Raw genomic sequence first — 17,255 nt, 5'->3', positions numbered from 1 at the left:
TCAGTCACCTGTAATGCCTTTCTTTAGCCCATCTGACTGAACATATAGACAAAAGGCAAAATTTAGTTCAAGTTTTTAATCCTTCTTCTAGAAGATCAATCTCAACATCTAAGAAGGAAGCAAATAAAAAGTCTAAATACTCTATTTAAAAAATTTTTCTTTTAAAGCTTATTGCATGACTTTTTGATCCATAATATCCAAGGCAAGTAGTTATATGGATGAAGAGTCCTCCTGGAGTTATCTTCCAGTTAAGTAGCAGATCAGAACAGTTATTTTCACTTTCCTATTTACTGCTATTTCTTTAGTCCTGATAAATTATCTTAATTCAGTACTTCTCAGCAGAGGTCCTAGACGCCTTTTTGTCTCTGCATGTTTTTCAATCAACCATCCAACAGAGCCAAGGATACAACTCACACCTTTGCACATCCAAGGTATAGATTCCCCTCCTGCTCAGGTTCTAGGGTTTGATTGTTATTCTGGCAGTAGAAGAAGCTGTTCACCATTTGACTTTATCTTCCTGCAGACAGCAAGACCAGATCACCCAAAGACTTGTGTATCTGTCATAAGCTGCTGGTCCCTGAAACTCTCACAGGACTTTCATGCTGCATGTCACGCCAAGCTTGAAGCTTTTCTCCCCAGTTCCTCGAAATACATATTGTTCATGATTCCAGACAACCCTAAGAATATAAGATATCCATGAAATGCTCAGGGTCACCAGAACAACTCTTCCCCTTGTAATTAACCAAAGCTAGAGAAAGTTAGAAAACATGTAAGCAGATCTCTCCAGCTGCCATCCTGCATTATCATGGACACGAGTGCTCCCAAATCTTCCTTATTTTAGCAGATTTTTGGGTATGAGTGAGTCTGCTGTGAGAGCAGGTGTTTTTCTTTGGGACAGAAAGTGTCACCAAGAAAGAACACCTGAATTCCAGCATCTTTGAAAGCTGAGGAAGTTGTGCTACATTTTAGCTCACAGAAACCCTGAAGCCTCATTGCCTGGTTGTTATCTGTGCAAAGTACTTGTCTTTTCTGCCTGCAGGGGCATAGGGTTATACAGGGCCATAAATCAGTGCTGGGGAAGTACTGGTCTTTCTTCTCTCTTGGTTTTGTGTGTCAGTAAATAATTCACAAATGTTGGGGAGCAATTATCTGTGATGGGTTGTTTTATGGATACAGGAACTGCCTTCCAGGATGACCCCTGCTCCACACCTAGCTAGGTGTCCTATATTCAATACTGGCCAGTGTTGCTGGGAAAAATGCCTATAAAGCTGCACACTGTCCCTGAACTTCCCTTGACTTAGCTCTGATGCCTGAGTACCACTTAAACACTTAACTTTTTCTCCAGTGTAACGGGAGCATTTTTACCATCTGCATTTTAGGGAAGGTGTCCCAAGAACTCTCTAGTACTTCCAAGTTTTCTAAATACAACATGTTTATAAGCAGGTTTCAGATGTGGTACTAATAGATTGTTGCTGACAGATGGTATTTATTGGGGAAAACCTTTCAATCCTACAGTGCTTTTTAAAGATATTGTTCCTTGTCCCTCTGTTATTAGGCTTATTGTTTGGTAGCTGGTCCTTAGTGCTCCCAGATTCCTTCATGTGTGGGTGAGGGTAGGTGGGGTAGTTTCTGACTGGTGGGTAAATCCTCATATTCAGATGCAGCTGGTGGGACCTGTGGTGCTGGTTACTGTTATAGGGTTGTGACTTATTCCTGCTCTTTTGCTGCAGGACTTGAGATTTTTTTTTTCTTTTTTCTTTCTTTCTTTTTTTCTTCCTTTTTTCTTTTCTTCTTCTTTTTTTAATTTTTCCCCCCTGCTTTTTGTTTGTTTCTTTATTTTGTTTTCACTTTTAAAGATGGAAGCTGGTGGCTGGCATTGTTTTCTTTTGCTAGTTGATGCACAGAGTAAGACAGCCCATTGGGAATTAATTTTCTGCAGCAAAATCTAAGGGAGTATTGCTCACCTTTGGAGAGACTGTGCCCACGTGAAAGTTAGCACAGGCAGCCACCATCTCCTCATGCTATTCTGGAGCAATTTCATGAGACAACAGCGACCTTCCTTGTCCCTCAGGATAAATCTGACTTTTTCCAACACATTAATTTACAGAAGATGGGGACAGAAACTATCCTCAAGAAATTTTGTTATGAAAATGTAGTTGGAGTTCAGGCTATTTTGTTTGGCAGGGTAAAAGCATCTGTACATCTGTATGACCAGATGGAATCAACTGTCCAAAGTTCTTTTTGTTTTGAGGGAATGGGACAAGGGTATAAGGTTAATTAAGTGCCAATTGATTTTTGTGCACAATATCGGAGAACAAAAATTATGAAACAAAATATGTTACAAAGTTATCAACCTTCAAATGGTTTTAATCTAGAGACTTGTAATGAATCTACAGTTGCTGCATTGCATCTAAGCATGTTTTATGGTCGCTAAATTCTAGTTAAATAATGATTGATTGCTTAAAATAGAATGGATAAAAAATATGTTCTGATAATATCATATTCAAAGCACAGATTTCTGCTGCTCTTCCTCTGTGATGGCTCTGCCTGATATCACTAATAGTTTCTGTGGAGAGAAAGAGTGCTTCTCACTGAGATGTAATTAAGCAGCTAATTAGTGTTGGTCACAGGAATCCCAGTGATGAAAACTCTGGAGGGCTTTGCTGGTGTGTGCAGGGAAAGCTGCTCCTGGCTGGCAGCCAAGGGTGTGTGCAGCTCCACCAGTTCTGCCTGGGGCGGATGCTCAGGCTGTGGGTGTGAGAAGGGTACCAGGACAATGATGAGGATGTGTTTTTAGCAGTGAGGAAACAGAGACATGAATTACATCAGTAAGAAGGGTATAAGGCGATACAGGGATGTCCAGAAGCAGAATCTGGGAGAGGCAAAGCCTAAGAGGACAGTGAATGCCCTTTCTTGTGGGTGGGTTAGGGACAAAGGCTGGTGCCCTTCTGAATTTTCAACCATAGCTGTTTGAATAATGGAATGTGGGGTCATGGATGTTATTCTGTGTGTTATTTAGCCACCAGTCCAGGGAAGCCTTTCCAAAAGCTGGTAGTGCAGATGTTCTTTGCTACTCCCTATTTTGGCAGAGAGAACAGGGAAAAGCAAAGAAGGGATTTTTTTCATGCTCTGAAAGCCACAGCATTTCCAGATAAACGTGGAGAAGCAGAGATGAGACAGTTTGCAGGAGCTGATGTTGCATTTGTACCTCCATAAGGCATCTTTGAATAAAGAAGTACAGCTTCCAGCACTGTGGGTTCAGCACTTTGCCTGCTTCAATGATGGTGTTTTGAACACCACAATGACTGGTGTTTTGAATTAGTGGCAAAGTAGTCATCATCAAAGTTACACTTACAGTATGATGACCATTAGTGTTTGCAAAGAGTTACACATCTTCAGTGTATTTGCTGGTATTTAATCTGCAAAGTTGGATTCCCTCAACAGAAAAGTTGACATTGAACTGCTTTCTCTATTCTCTCAAGCACCATAAAACACGATTACATGTACTCAAGTTCTCTGCAGATAAAGTAAAAAATTAATCACTCTCAGATATTATGCTTTAAGACGCTTTTTAAAAGAGAATAAAACCTAATTGTAAGCCCTTCAAGGAAGGGGAGTTGTCTCTTGTGGTAGGGTGGGAGTATCTTTTGATCTTATGAAAACACTGAAATAGCTCCTGTAAGCTCCTGTAACCTAAGAATACCAGTGAAGATATTTTTTCTTGTTCTACCGTAATTATAGAATCATAGAACACTTTGGGTTGGAAGGGACTTTAAAGACCATTTAGTTCCAACCCCATGAAACAGGGAGGCAGGGACACCTCAAAATAGATCAGGTTGCTTCAGAACTCATTCAGCCTTGCCAGGGATGATGCATTCACAGCCTCCTTGGGCAAACTGTGCCCACCCTCACACTAAAGAATTTCTTCCTTATATCTAACCTAAATCTATCCTCTTCCAGTTTAAAGCCATTGCCCCGTGTTCTATCACTACTTACCTGTGTAAAGAAGTCTCTCCCCACTTCTCCTGTAGTCCTCCTTCTGGAAGGCTGGAAGGCCACTATAAGGTCTCCCCAGAGCCTTCTCTTTTTCAGGCTGAACAACACAAACTCTCTTAGTCTGTGCTTGTAGGAGAAGTGCTCCAGCCCTGAGATCATCTTTGTGGCCCTCCTCTGGATTCATTCCAACATCTCCATGTTCTTTCTGGGTTGAGGGACAGAACTGGACACAGTACTTTGAGTCCAGTCTCACCAGAGCAGCGTAGAGGGGCAGAGTCACCTCGTTGGACCTGCTGGCCCGTGCTTCTTTTGATGCACTCCAGAATATGGTTGGCTTTATGGTGCACATTGCTGGCTCATGGTAAGCTTCTCATGTTGAGCTGATCTCTCTAGGTCCTGCTGGAGTAGGTCCAAAGAAGGGCAATGAAGATGGGTGAAGGGCCTGGAAAACAGACCTTATGAGAAGCTTTTGAGGGAACTGGGTTTTTTCAGTCCAAAGGAAAGGAGGCTGAGGGGACACCTCATCATTCTCTAAAACCTGAAATGAAGTCGTAGTGAAGGGGGGATCAATCTATTCTCACTAGTCACTACTGACAGGAGTAGAGGAAATGACCTCAAATAATGATAGGGGATGTTTAGGTTGGATGTTAGGAAAAACTTTATGAAAAAAAGTTATTAAGAACTGGGACGGGCTGCCTAAGGAAGTGATTGAATCACCATTGCTTCATATGCTAAAAAATCATATAAATACTGTGCTTAGAGACATGGCTTAGCAGTGGCCTGGTAGAGCTAGGTTAGTAGAGTTAGGTTAAAGACTGGACTGGGTGACCTCACAAGTCTTTTCCAGCCTGAACAAATCTATGACTCCATGATTATCATCAACAAACATCCCCACACCCTTCCCCTCAGGGCTGCTCTCAATCCATTCTCCACCCAACCTGTATTAGTGCTTGAGATTGCCCTGACTCAGGTACAGGACCTTGCACTTGGCCTTGTTGAACTTCATGAGGTTGGCATAGGCCCATCTCCCAAGCCTGTCAAGGTCCCTCTGGATGGCATCCCTTCCCTCTGGTGTGTCAGCCTCACCACACAGTTTGGTGTTTTCAGGAAACTTGCTGAGGTTACACTGAATTCCACTGTCCTTCTCTCCAACAAAGATGTCAAACAGCACCAGTCTCAGTACTGACCCTTGAGGAACTCCACCCATTACTGGTCTCTATTTGGACATCAAGCTGTTGACCACAACTCTCTGAGTGTGACCAATTGCTTATCCACTGAGTGGTCCATCCATCAAATCCATATCTTTCCAATTGTAAGAGCAGGATGTCATATGGGTAGTAACTTTCCACAAGCTACCTGAGGCCAAGTCTATGTCTTGTTTAGTAAAGCTTTACTTCAAAGGTCTTCCAGTTTGAAAAAAATCCTTGAACAAGACATTGTTCCTATCAGGTTTTGCACTCAGCTAGTCAAGAGTGGTCTGCTTTCCCCATGAGAATATTCCTTCACCTATCTGAGGCTGTGCCACTCAAAATCTGTGCTTCAAGATTCCAAGTGAGTCAGATCTCTACCCACTGGTGGTTGCCGTGTCTCAGCTCTCCTGAAGACCTGTGTCCTTTCCATGAGTTCAGATGAAAGGTTTTCTATCAAATAGAACTGTGATGCCTTGAATGTCTTGTGGAAATACAAATAGGCAAGTAAAGGAGGTATAAAGTAAGTGAATCAAACAGGCAGTTGTGACCTTTTTCCCCCAGTCAAGAGGGAAAGAAAATAGTTTTGAAACTGTCCCTGTTCAGCAGACCAGCACTTCCACCTTCCATAGGTGACACATGGAATTATTTGCTTAAGTTATAATTAATCTTTGAAAAGAATGGAAAAAAAATTGAACTACAGTTTGCAAGTGACATCAAATATTTAAGTTAGGGAACAAAAAAAGAAGAAAATATTTGAATGTGCAATTTATTACTCATAGGCAGTAACTTTTTTCCCTTCAAGCAGGCACACTGGGAAGAGCATTAACTAAGGGTCCTGTGTTTTGGTGCATGTGAGGGGGAGCACACCCCACTCAGGTTAGATCACGGATTGGAGGCTGGAAGTACTTCCGCCCCTGGTGGAGGATGAGCAAGGACAAGCTCTGAGTGTGCCTCCTGCTGAGACAACAATCACAGTGGCTTCCTGCTACAAAGTGGCCTGGTCCTTACTGGGGGACAGGACCAGCCCAGTGTGGCATCCAGCAGCTGTGTCCCTGCTGAGATGGTGGGATCTGGGATCAGTGCTTGTGCTGGTGAGCCAGTGAAGATCTTCACCAGCTGCTGACAGGAATGATTTGAACAAGGGATTTACCCCAGGGGATGCTGGATTAATTTGCAGGCAGGGTGGAGGGAAAAGGCTAGATGTGGCTGTCAACAGATTACAACAAACCCCTAGCTGATGTACTTAGTGATTTAAAAATAACAACCCAAGTGCAAGATTGTGTAAGGGACAAAGTGGAGAAAAAATTACTTGGCACTTCTATGTTTCCTTTCAAGGAATATCCTGTCCACCTTCCTCGAAACACAGTTCCCGTTCAATTTGCCTACTGTATAGCAGAGAGGAGAGTGCTCTGCACTGTTAAATGAAAACTAAAGAGAGCAGGAAAAGATCTCAGGGAAATATAACAGGAAAAAAATAGATTTTTTTCATCCAGACAGGAGATGAATGGAGAGGCATGGTGGCAAGATGTACAGTAACACTAAAGAGAAAGCAAATTGGCCCAACTGAATTTCTTTCTAGTACTAGCATAGGAGGAGAGTTTGTAAAATATATGCACTAATTTAAAAGTAATGACTTAAAAGAAAGTGTTAGCAATCTTACTGGAAGGAACAGTAATATACAATATTTCAAAAAAGCTCTGCATATCCTAAGCCACCCAGTTATATCCAATTATACAAACTTTGCAGTAATCATGCATACATCACAGCATCACAGTATTACCATTTTACAGAACATCACATTGAAAAACATTTTTTTTTAAAGGAATAGTTCTTTCAGTGAAGAGTAGGGTCGTTTTGAAGTCAGAATAGTCTTGATGCTCAACATCTTCATTTCAAATATGTAATTGTGCATTTGTTTGATAGATAGCTTGGGGTGAGTACTGCAGATTCTGTTGTTCCGCCTTGTAAGTGAATAGAAATAAAACATGACAGAGAGTTTCCATTTTGAAATGTGGATGAAATTCATCACTCAAGAAAGAAAGGGACTTTGTGAGAGGAGCTGTGGGGCACAGCATTGATCTGCCCAGGCAATGCTGTGGAGTAGTGATGTACCTCTTGTGTTGATGTGGCTGGTAAGCAATGGTTATTTCTTCTTGATGCTCCCAGGAAAAGCCATTATGATTTTTGCAGTCATAGGTAGGGACAAAGTCTTGCTCTAGACCTTACTTTGGCATCATCAGGTCAAATCAAAGGTCTCTGACCCCTATTTTTGTGTCTCAGGAATAACATATCCCACAGGCTACTGTGTGGTTTCCAGTGCTTCTCAGTCCCAGCCAGAAAACAAAGCCTCTCCCCAAGCTTTTTTTTCTAAATGACTGCTGCATAGGTGAGTGGCACAGGTCCTACCTGTTGCTGAATGAGAGGTCTGCAGAACTGAGGCTTCTTGGGTTTCTGACTCAACTTCTCCAATGAGATTTTTTTGTGTGTGTTAAAGTAAGCAAAATCTAGCCACACTTTTCTGCTCAGTTCCTTCACAGGTATTTCTCTAGAATTGCTCTGCTGGTCAACTAAAAAGCATTTCCATCGTTGTTGTTCTAGTGTAATGAGATTTCTCTCTGAGGCATTTCTATGTACTTTTTGTAACAGAGCTGAAGCAGCTACAGTTTTAATATGGCTTCTTACCAGACTGAAATTGTACAGACTGTGAAAATAATTTTTTTCCCTGTCTTTCCTTTTGAAGTGGTTTCTAATCTACAATTGTATATAAAATTGATTAACTGGAATGGTAATTTTTTAAATGCTGCATGGTCTACTATTTCCATGGTTTTTAGGGGGTTTTTTTGTTTTTTTCTTGAAATCTGGCACCTCTTTTTCCTGGTTGTGAGTACAACAGTTAATGCAGAAACTAACAAATCAAAGGCTTGGCTTTTGTTAAACCAAGTGAGTAACACCCAAGTTTTTCTCTCTGTTTTCATTCAGTTGAGAGTATGTACTGCTCCAAGGAGTACTCTTCTAGTCCCTGCTCTGTGTTCAGAGCAGCCAGACATGCAGCAGGCTATTTAAACTGCAAATCTTAAACATTTAAGGAGATGATCTGCCATTTGGAGAAGCCCTCTTTCCCCTTTGCTAGGGGAATACCTGAGAGGTCAATAGTCCATCCTATGCCTAGTCAAGAAAAGCACTATCCCAGTTTACCAACTTACTTTAAAACTTGCAAAGATCTTTAGACTGTGAGGTTGTGCAACGTTCTCCTGGCCAGAGTGTGCATTGAGAATGCTCAGAGTAGTCCTGCTTTGGTACCTGAAATGTAACTCAAAACTTATTTTAGGAAAAAAACCCTTTCATAACAATGTTAAACTTAATGTTAAATTTAAATAACATTAAGTTACACAGTACTTAAATTTCATTAAAATATCTCATTTTTGTTATCAATTGTTTATTTCCTGCCTTTATTCCTGTTATATATGGTATTTTGTATGATGAACAGACCAAGATTCAACAAATATTCTTAAATGGAAACTGAATTTGCCTAGGAATAGAAATGAAAAATCAGAAAGTTAAACCCCGGTTGCTTCAAGAAGCATGTTAAAATCCATGTTAATCGTTAAAATTAATAGGTCTTTAATTTTTTTTTTTTTTACTTTTCTGTCTTGTTCTTTAACATTTGCTATGGACTTCCACCCATCTTCTCTTTTTTGTGGAAAGACCCAGAGATTATAGCAATTCTAAAGTTTCATAGCATGGGAAACTATTTCGCAGCCAGAGTTAATCCCAACCACAGCACCCTTGGGGGGATTGATTTTATTTTGTTTTATTTTTAAAAAAAAGCATATGAATTTTATTAGCACTATTTTTTCTACTCAAATATTCACAGACCACAGCAGGACGCCCCACTAAAAACCATTAGAAAGATGATGAAAACTTTTACTCATGTGTCTCCTTTTTCTTGTTTTATTGTTTAGCAGCTGCCTCAGGTCAGGATTCCCCAGGTAAAATGACCTTTGGTTTTCTCCTCAGTTTCAATGCTCACCATATGAAATCTACAGCCACGACTGGCCCTGATGGGGCTGGACCTTTTCTGTCATATAGCACTGCAAGATTTGTGTTTTTTCTTTTTTCTGTCAAGAGGTGAATTGTCCACAGTTTGATAACATATTACAGCTCTAAGAGTGATGTCATGGCAAAAGCAGCTCAGGCCTTTTCTCCTGAACTTTGTATCTTCATTGCTTGGTTTTAGATGTGTTCATCTGGAGTGCTTTTAGTTAAAGTATTAGTCAAAACATTCCTATTCCTTATTTGGGCTTAAAAATCCTTGGATTAGGGACATCCCTGTCCACCGGGAGCAGGGACATGTCCTCTGAGCCCTTTTTTTCAGTGCTTTCTGACACTGCTCGAGGCACTGCAGGCATCACTTAGGAGCAGTAGGAAACTGCCTGCATCCTGATCTGATTTAAATTATTATATTGTCTAGAGAAATTACATTCAGATCCAACATATTTATATAAAATAATTCCAAGTGCCTCAAATTCCAAACAAAGCTTGCTTGCCTGGTTTGTAATCACACTGGCCTGTTGTGCTCTTCCACAACAGCCTGTAATTATTTCTCTTCTCAGTCTGTGCATACATCATGGAGGAGGCCAATACATAAATTAAAAAGCTGCATTAGTTTCAAGCTACATTAGTGATGCAGGAGTAAAAAGAACTGATGTATGCTGCATGGTAAAAAAAAAAAGGCAAAATGATTAAAAAATCTGACTAAGAGATTTCTAGGGGAGTTAGAGAGCAAGGATGAAAAAAACCAAACAAACACACAACCAACCAAAAAGGAAAGAAGTTTGCTGTTGCTGCAGGATTGCCTGTGGGCTCTGCAAGTTCCTGCAGGTCTTACACTTAGAGAATCATAGAATAATTTAAGTGTGAAAAGACCTTTAAGATCACCCAGTCCACCTATAAACCTATCACTGCCAAGTCCCCACCAAACCATCTCCCTAAGCACCACATCTTATCAATACCTCCAGGGACAGTGAGTCAACCACTTCCCTAAGCAGCCTCTTCCAGCTCCTGACAACCTTTTCAGTACAGATTTTTTTCCTAGTACCCAGTCTAAACCTCCCCTGGCTTGATCAGCAAAGGCAGTGCTGCAAAGGTAAGGCCCCTGGATCATCTTGTTTTCTTCCAAGAGGAAGAGAATGTGGTCATATGAACCCCAGTGTGATTTAATAAATTGAACTTTTTCTCCAGAAGGAGGACATTTATTAGGAAAATTGATAGGTGGAGCTGACAAAGGTCATCAGGGAGGTGCTAGGTGCTCCTGCTTCTGCTGTTCTGTAGTCTGTAATTCAGCCTCAAAGGCTTTTGAGTGCCCCAGTACCACTTATCTGAAATAGTGGATTAAATTGTGACTGGAATTTCACAGGAAGCTTGGATTTGATATCATAAATCAAAGTATCTTCCCATCCTTCCTGTCTCACAAACTATCAGTACATCCATGCAATCCCAGGACATGCTATTTTGGCTTCCAAAATTCTAATCCCCAAATCTCACTGGGATACCAGTTTTTTATTTTCTCTCTTCCATATTTTAGGGGGGAAAATTCCATATTTGGAAACAAGGGAGTTGAAAATAAACATAAATTTGTATTTAATTTTTAAAGAACCATGGTATCAGTCAGTTTTCTGTGTGACATACTAATGTTTAATGAATTATGATGGGCAAGAAATAAGGAAACAAAGTGTTTTTGTGGAAGGTGTTTTGTAGAAATCTGTTAAAATCCAAGTGCTAACAGATCACACTTTCCTCTACAGCTTAGGGTTCCATGGCTGCTGCTTACATTATGACTAGAGTTGTAGCCTAAATTCAGGTATGGGTATTCCATGGCAGGTTTTACTGGACTGTATATTGGAGTTAATCTCTGTAGCTTGGTTGAATGGCACTAGTGAGAAACCTGACTCATGCAACACAAGCTAATAACTTGCTGCTCCATAAATACTCAAGAAATGGTGTTAGCAGGAGCTGATCCAAATAAATTATTCTTCTGGCAGTGGCTTCTGAAGGACATGGAAAATTCTCCTCTGGAGTAACTGCATTTGTCTGCAGATATACTGAAGTAACAAGTGATTCTTTGGAAAAAAGTGTTAGATTTTTTCCCCCCTTTCTTTCACTTGTCATCATTGTCTGTTGCTTGCTCATTTACATGTCAGCCTCTTTAAACAGGGAGCCATTCCAGCTGCACCAAAATAATTTTCTTTTAATGGTGTATATTCTTCTTTTGTTTATCAAAAACAATTAGAGAGAGAAGAGCTGACAGTTTCACTGAACTGTCAATGAGAATACCATAACGAACGGTTCATTTTGAAATAACCAGTTCTCCCATTAAATGATCTGTAGCCCTGGAGGGTGGAACTGTGTGGGAATAAGAAATATTGTTTGTTGCAGCATCTTTGTGATGATCTTTTGATATTTTCTAGGAGCACAGAATCAGTATTTTGAAAAGAATAAGAAATATTATTTATTAATATAAGAAATATTAATATTATTAATATTAATTAGAATTATTAATAAGAAATATTAATAAGAATATTTTGAAAGAATACTGGTGAATGGGAAAGAGGCTGCAATGTATCTGACCTCACAGTAGTAACCACCAGAAGTTTCCTTCTCTCTGTCAGAGCTTTGCTATAAGCACAGAGATCTGTGGACCTCTGTTAAAAATGGGAGTTAATTAAGTCCATTTTACTGGTCTTAATTAACTCGATCTGGCTAATTGCTTCTTAATCCCAGCTATACAAATCACACAGAATCACAGAATCATTGGAATTGGGAGGGACCTCTAAAGATCATCTGGTCCAACCCTCCTGCTAGTGCAGGATTGCCTAGGGCACATTACATAGAAGTGTAATCATGAAATGATTCATGAACTTTTTTTTTCTAATGTGGTTGTGAATGACTTGAAGTGCTGTCCTCATCCACTGGGAAGGGCTTTGTAGAAAGGCACATATCCTCAATGCAGGGAGCTGTGTGTGCATGAATACACTTTTATCTTATTCCATAGCCAAAGAGCATCAGCAGCTGAAAATGCAGCACATCTTTGCACTGGGCATAGGCTTTCTGAAAGACCCACAGAGATCCACCCTCTTTGTGGCCGTGTTTTCATATAAATGCCTGTCCTCTGGCTTTGCCTGCCCTGCCCAGAGCAGGAGAACCGAATAGACTAGAGAATTGCCTGTGGGGAGACCTAGGTAGTGAAATGCTTGAAAGACATTTAATCCCTGGTGGAATACCAGACTTCAATTTGCTCAGATGAGGCAATGGGTTCGATGTGTTTTGGATATACCTTGTTTAACTTAACATCCATTAAATAAAATGTACCTGTCCTTAATTTACTGTATTATGATAAATATTTTTTGTGCTTTAAATACTCATTCTCCTTTCTTTCCTCTCTCCGCTATGTCCTGTCTCCAGTTAATCATTTCCTAGACAGAGTCTCCCCAAGCCAAGCCTGGTCCTTGGGCTTGTGAACACATGAGGAGAAGAGTCTGCCCTGCTCCTTGCTGTCAGATCCCCACTGGCTCACTCCTGTGATGGTGTGTGACCTATTTTCAGGGCAGGAGCCAGCACAGCCGAGCAGCTGCTACCCCTTTCTGCAGCTCACAGACACAACCTGTACAGCAGTGCTTCATACCTTCAGCAAAGATAGAGACAGAGAAACCACTACTCTCTTGATCAGCTAAAGTCTCCTCTACCTCCCTGACAGAGTGGGGAAAGGATCTTACACCTATTTCTCAAAACACATTTGAAGCTAACCTGTCTCAGAAACTGCAGAGCTCATCACTTCTGTTGTAAATGTTCTCCCGTCATCCTGGGGTTTGAAAGACTTCTCCACTTTGCCCCTAGGGCAGGGCAAGGGCTGTGCTTGCCACCACCTTTTAGCAGTGTATCAAGTGGTGAATGGCTTCTCCCTGCTATGGGCTGCTGAAGCACTTGGTCTCCATGGCACACTCAGGAAGACACCATCTTCACGGTCACTTTATTTGGGATGTGTTTTTTTCCACAGGGTCACACTGTTCAGCTGTACACATTTGATGTGACCACTCACCCCCTCTCCTCACATTGTGTCTCTGAAGCCAGAGGAGAGAGGTAACTGTGCTGAAAACCCCAGAGCAGCATTTGGACTGCAGCAGGAACCTTCAGAACTCACATGGTCAGTGTAGGTGCTGAGTGAGGTGCTTGGCAGGCAGAAGCTCTTCCCTGGAAGGTTTCATTTCTATGTCTGTTTGGTTAGACAGTTACACCAAAATTGTGTCTTGTAGAACCAATATCAGCTTGTACACTGAAATGACTTGCTGGCACCCCTCACACAGAAATTCCAGCCAGTCAGTAATACCATTATAACCATTTTCCTGATTCTTGTTGGCGTCTTGGCACAGCTTTTATAAATGTGTGTTGTGGCTGCAGCTCAGTCATCAATCATCTCATTTCATTCAGCTAGGCATCTGCTTGAACTCAAAAAAATATGGAAGAAAAATTACCTTCTGCAAGTGTGGTAACCTAGTGTATGGTACCTGCTAGTGTGTGGTAACCAGCCTTTAGACACCTCTCTGCAATTCGCAAAAGGATACTTTGAAGGTATAACCATTTAGTCAGTGTAATTAGTAAGAGTTCAGAAATCAGTGCTGAATGCAGCAAAAATGAAATGACTCAGTTGGTGTCTTGTCTCCCAGAGGTCTGGAAAAGGGAACTTTGTCTGTCCTGCCAGACCAGCCAAATCCCCCAGCAGTTACAGCAGCTCTTAAACCACTGCTTCACTTCCCCACTATGGAACACTCAGCTGAGACTGCAGAGCTCATGACCTATTTCTCTGGTCATGCCTATTTTTATGTAGCATGATTTGTCTCAAATATTCTTCAGCATTTTATGTTAATTCCTGTGCTACTAAGGCATTGGGAAAGCTGTTTCAGAAGGTCAAGATGGATCCCAAATTATTAGCCCTGCTTAGTTATTGATTCTTTTTGTAATTATTGTTTCCAAATAAAATTTGACAGTTTATGCTTCCTGACCCAGATGTAATTATAGCACAGTTGTCAAATAAAAAGTGCTTTAGTGCCAGCAGCTAGGGAAGCCTCCTTGTAGAGAAATAAGGAGACCATTACTTGCAGCTTCTCTTACAGCGTTTGGGTCCTATTTAAATAATGAGAAAATAGCTGTCTGTCTCCAGGACAATAATATAAATGGATGCCTTTGAGTGAAACATTTGGTGCTGGTTTTATGCTTTTCATGTTGGAACAGCATGCTGCCTCAGTGCAGCCTGATACAGTCTCTGATGTGTCTGAGCTGGAGATGAAAAATAGCAAACATAACCATTATATTGGGCTGTTTGTTAGGATTTTATATGGAGTTTTCCAATGAGAACCAGTGCTGCTGGGGTATTGTTGGCAAACATGAAAGTACTAATTATAGATGAAAAGTGCAACTCACTTAGATTTGAGCTCTAGAGGACCAGGTTATTTTTTGTAACTCATGGGCTGTCATTTCACACTAACATCTGATGTATGGATGGATCTTCTCCTTATTTTTATGATGTCCATGAAGAGCAATGTGTTGCACAAAAGCTTGGTTATGGTAGGCCAAACCCCCTTTTTTTTTTTTTTTTGGTTTTTGCTTTGCTGCTTTTCATTTGTGGTCACGTATTATGTGACATAAACAACCAGCATACGAACATGGTATTTTGGCATCCTATTACAAATTCTCAACAAGTTGAAAATTCAACAAGCATCACGAGCATGTCCTAAAAAGGCAAATTGCCTTCAGTAGATGGCATCCAGATACTGGAGTTTTTCTTCTCAACCCCTTTGTCCAAGGGGTTAAGTAGTCATCTTTGGCCAGTTTGCAGCCCAGAGGAGATCAGTTCTTATCAGGCATGTTTTGCCTCATTGCAATACCCCGCATTGCAGTAATGTACAAACAGGAACAGGGTTTGCTCTGATGGGACTCCAGGGAAGGCTGGATGTGGCAAAAAATGATGCTGCTTTATTTTAAATCTAGAAAAAAAATACACTATCATGCCTGGGGTCATTTGGGGTGGGGCATTCATTGAGTGTGTGCTCCTGCTCAGTGACCTCAGGCACGCTGGAGCAGGATGGTTTAGAAGGTATTGCCTATCCCTGGGCAAGATGCCCTTAAGACTTTGCCTCTGACAGGAACAAGAGGCTCTGGGTTCCCCCTGGAGCTGGGATGCCTCATGGAAGGCAGCTCCTCCTCTTCCTCCCCAGCTCTGGTGGGGGTCCCAATGCCCTGGGAGCTCCCAATTGTGAGAGGCTCCCGACTCCCTGCAGCTCCTGCTGAGGTTGGAGCTTGGCCTCTGTAAGAAGATATGCAGGGCAAACTCTCCAGGTTCCTGCTGAGGCTGGAGCTGTGCCAAGCCATATTTCTTCATGCTGAGCATGGTCTGAAAGATAAAACATTGTTGAGAGGTGGAAGTAACAATTACTGTTTGGAATTAATTTCTGCCTCAGAAATTGCATCTCTCTCCCCTCTCACTCAGTTACTTCTATCTACCCTTACTTGGAGCAAGGAAAATTTCCAGGGCTCAGTTTTGGATTTCATTAGCACTCCTGAAAAGACAGCAGGTCCTGCAGGGTCACGCTAGCTGTGTGCCTGAGAATCCGGTTTGAGGATGGCAGAGCTGACGTGACAGCTTCACTGACTGGGGTGTCTTTTCCTCCTCTCCTCTCCTCTCCTCTCCTCTCCTCTCCTCTCCTCTCCTCTCCTCTCCTCTCCTCTCCTCTCCTCTCCTCTCCTCTCCTCCTCTCCTCTCCTCTCCTCTCCTCTCCTCTCCTCTCCTCTCCTCTCCTCTCCTCTCCTCTCCTCTCCTCTCCTCTCCTCTCCTCTCCTCTCCTCTCCTCTCCTCTCCTCTCCTCTCCTCTCCTCTCCTCTCCTCTCCTCTCCTCTCCTCTCCTCTCCTCTCCTCTCCTCTCCTCTCCTCTCCTGTTTTTTTGGTTTGGTTTGGTTTTTAAATGTATTTTTTCAGTTTAATTTTCCCTTTCCAGCTTCCCATATCTCCTTGGCCTTGGCCAGAGATGGGGCTAGAATTGGAAAAGGGAAGGGGGGGGGGGAAGAAGAGGGGGGGGAAATTCCAGCAGCTTCCCACACAGGAACCCTGGGCAAAAAGGGTCCCCCCATCCAGGAGGCACCTCATGCTTCAACCACGCGGTCAAGTACCTCTGCCAGGCAGTGTCTCTGAGCTGGCATTCAGCACCCAGCTGTGCCACAAAACTCACAGCAGTAGGCTGCCAGGCAGCCCTATAGAAGATATTATAGCCTGCACTAATTCAGAGATTAGCAGCTCATAAAGGTCCTCAAAATCCCATAAAACTATTGGACTAATAAAGCGGGCACCTATGGACTGTAAAGAACCAAGTGATGGTGAGTTACCAAGGTATTATTCTCCAGCCTGCCCTTACCCTTGTTTGTGAACTTGCAAGCATTAAGCTCATTATTGATGACAGTGGAGTTGACTCTATTTGAGAGGATGAACTTTAATTTTTAGTGGAGGTACAAAGCCTGCAGATGCAGCAAAACCTATCTGTAATTAGGAACATTTTTCTGAACATCTAGATTGACTCCAAGCAGTGGAAAATTAAGTGCCCATCACTGTAATTTTGGCACTCAAAGCTGGATCAGTGCCTGATGCTAAAGGAAGAAGATATTTTACAGAACATGAGTTTAGTGGAATTACCCAGGACTGGAAAAGGTGCCTTTGCAAGGAAGGAGGCTGAGTGCACTGCAATAGTCTCTGCTTGCAAACTGATGAAATTTGTGTGAGCTGGAGACTCATTCCCATTGTAAGTATAGTCTTAATTAGGGAATAAGAGAATAAAGGAAATATTTGTCTTCAAGTTACGGTTGTATTGATAAACTCATTAACACTGGCTAAACTGCACATTGCCTGGGTAGTATCTGATGAAGAATGTGCATATGCCAGAAATTCAGCTACAATTAATATAATTGTTTTGTGCCACTAAAGTTTTATTTCACAGCAGGTATATCTACCCTGCCATCACAGAAACCTCC

This window comes from Calypte anna, chromosome 1 (genome assembly GCF_003957555.1).
Source record: "Calypte anna isolate BGI_N300 chromosome 1, bCalAnn1_v1.p, whole genome shotgun sequence".
NCBI lineage: Eukaryota > Metazoa > Chordata > Aves > Apodiformes > Trochilidae > Calypte > Calypte anna.
This window is presented reverse-complemented; position numbering follows the sequence as displayed.